General features: G+C 41.1%; 4 non-coding genes and 1 pseudogene across 4 annotated transcripts; all 5 read right to left on the bottom strand.

The window, feature by feature from the left end:
- Positions 1-395: 395 nt before the first annotated feature.
- Positions 396-514, bottom strand: LOC145854147 (5S ribosomal RNA). The gene has a single exon (XR_014375032.1). It is a non-coding gene; the product is annotated as a 5S ribosomal RNA (ribosomal RNA).
- A 139-nt stretch (positions 515-653) lies between these two features.
- On the bottom strand, positions 654-772 carry LOC145854392 (5S ribosomal RNA). Its single transcript, XR_014375277.1, has one exon. It is a non-coding gene; the product is annotated as a 5S ribosomal RNA (ribosomal RNA).
- Positions 773-1,180: 408 nt separating this feature from the next.
- LOC145882561 (5S ribosomal RNA) lies at positions 1,181-1,299 on the bottom strand. The gene has a single exon (XR_014394129.1). It is a non-coding gene; the product is annotated as a 5S ribosomal RNA (ribosomal RNA).
- A 409-nt stretch (positions 1,300-1,708) lies between these two features.
- LOC145853201 (uncharacterized) lies at positions 1,709-1,827 on the bottom strand (annotated as a pseudogene).
- Positions 1,828-2,236: 409 nt separating this feature from the next.
- Positions 2,237-2,355, bottom strand: LOC145887645 (5S ribosomal RNA). The gene has a single exon (XR_014399236.1). It is a non-coding gene; the product is annotated as a 5S ribosomal RNA (ribosomal RNA).
- Positions 2,356-2,500: the final 145 nt, after the last annotated feature.

Genomic DNA, 2,500 nt, shown 5'->3' with positions numbered 1-2,500 from the left:
TGCTACAACATATATAGTCAAAATGAGTCTGATAAACAGACATTGCATTTTCACCAATTAGATAAGCAGCTTGAACTTTGTGTCACTGAAAAAGTAGAAGAAATTATAAACACTGTTCCCATCACTTTTTAGCACAGGTAGTTGGATAAAATACAAACTTTATTTCCTTTCATCATTTGAACAGGGCAAAGGAGCACAAAGCACACACAAGCTGCATTCAGCAACAATATTCTTGTTTGTCTTATAAATACAAGGCAGATGCTAATTGAAAACACAAGGAAATTTGATCCTATTAAAAAGGCAGGAAGCTGCATTTAGTCAATTCATCATTAAATGCTTACTACAAGGCAGTGTTGCTGATGAAATAGTGCAGAGGCACACCCTCGTGGACAAAATGCTTACAGCACCTGGTATTCCCAGGCGGTCTCCCATCCAAGTACTAACCAGGCCCGACCCTGCTTAGCTTCCGAGATCAGACGAGATCGGGCGTACCCAGGATGGTATGGCCGTAAGCGAGAAACAATCTCTTGCTACAACATATATAGTCAAAGTGAGTCTGATAAAACAGATATTTAGTCAATTCATCATTAAATGCTTAATACAAGGCAGTGTTGCTGATGAAATAGTGCAAGAGCACCCCCTCGTGGACAAAATGCTTACAGCACCTGGTATTCCCAGGCGGTCTCCCATCCAAGTACTAACCAGGCCCGACCCTGCTTAGCTTCCGAGATCAGACGAGATCGGGCGTACCCAGGCTGGTATGGCCGTAAGCGAGAAACAATCTCTTGCTACAACATATATAGTCAAAATGAGTCTGATAAACAGACATTGCTTTTTCACCAATTAGATAAGCAGCTTGAACTTTGTGTCACTGAAAAAGTAGAAGAAATTATAAACACTGTTCCCATCACTTTTTAGCACAGGTAGTTGGATAAAATACAAACTTTATTTCCTTTCATCATTTGAACAGGGCAAAGGAGCACAAAGCACACACAAGCTGCATTCAGCAACAATATTCTTGTTTGTCTTATAAATACAAGGCAGATGCTAATTGAAAACACAAGGAAATTTGATCCTATTAAAAGGCAGGAAGCTGCATTTAGTCAATTCATCATTAAATGCTTACTACAAGGCAGTGTTGCTGATGAAATAGTGCAGGGGCACACCCTCGTGGACAAAATGCTTACAGCACCTGGTATTCCCAGGCGGTCTCCCATCCAAGTACTAACCAGGCCCGACCCTGCTTCGCTTCCGAGATCAGACGAGATCGGGCGTACCCAGGCTGGTATGGCCGTAAGCGAGAAACAGTCTCTTGCTACAACATATATAGTCAAAGTGAGTGTGATAAACAGACATTGCATTTTCACCAATTAGATAAGCAGCTTGAACTTTGTGTCACTGAAAAAGTAGAAGAAATTATAAACACTGTTCCCATCACTTTTTAGCACAGGTAGTTGGATAAAATACAAACTTTATTTCCTTTCATCATTTGAACAGGGCAAAGGAGCACAAAGCACACACAAGCTGCATTCAGCAACAATATTCTTGTTTGTCTTATAAATACAAGGCAGATGCTAATTGAAAACACAAGGAAATTTGATCCTATTAAAAAGGCAGGAAGCTGCATTTAGTCAATTCATCATTAAATGCTTACTACAAGGCAGTGTTGCTGATGAAATAGTGCAGGGGCACACCCTCGTGGACAAAATGCTTACAGCACCTGGTATTCCCAGGCGGTCTCCCATCCAAGTACTAACAAGTCCCGACTCTGCTTCGCTTCCGAGATCAGACGAGATCGGGCGTACCCAGGCTGGTATGGCCGTAAGCGAGAAACAATCTCTTGCTACAACATATATAGTCAAAGTGAGTGTGATAAACAGACATTGCATTTTCACCAATTAGATAAGCAGCTTGAACTTTGTGTCACTGAAAAAGTAGAAGAAATTACAAACACTGTTCCCATCACTTTTTAGCACAGGTAGTTGGATAAAATACAAACTTTATTTCCTTTCATCATTTGAACAGGGCAAAGGAGCACAAAGCACACACAAGCTGCATTCAGCAACAATATTCTTGTTTGTCTTATAAATACAAGGCAGATGCTAATTGAAAACACAAGGAAATTTGATCCTATTAAAAAGGCAGGAAGCTGCATTTAGTCAATTCATCATTAAATGCTTACTACAAGGCAGTGTTGCTGATGAAATAGTGCAGGGGCACACCCTCGTGGACAAAATGCTTACAGCACCTGGTATTCCCAGGCGGTCTCCCATCCAAGTACTAACCAGGCCCGACCCTGCTTCGCTTCCGAGATCAGACGAGATTGGGCGTACCCAGGCTGGTATGGCCGTAAGCGAGAAACAATCTCTTGCTACAACATATATAGTCAAAGTGAGTGTGATAAACAGACATTGCATTTTCACCAATTAGATAAGCAGCTTGAACTTTGTGTCACTGAAAAAGTAGAAGAAATTACAAACACTGTTCCCATCACTTTTTA

Source organism: Salmo salar, chromosome 08 (genome assembly GCF_965601325.2).
Source record: "Salmo salar chromosome 08, fSalSal1, whole genome shotgun sequence".
NCBI lineage: Eukaryota > Metazoa > Chordata > Actinopteri > Salmoniformes > Salmonidae > Salmo > Salmo salar.
The sequence above is the reverse complement of the archived record's forward strand: the minus strand, read 5'-3'. Positions and strand labels throughout refer to the sequence as shown.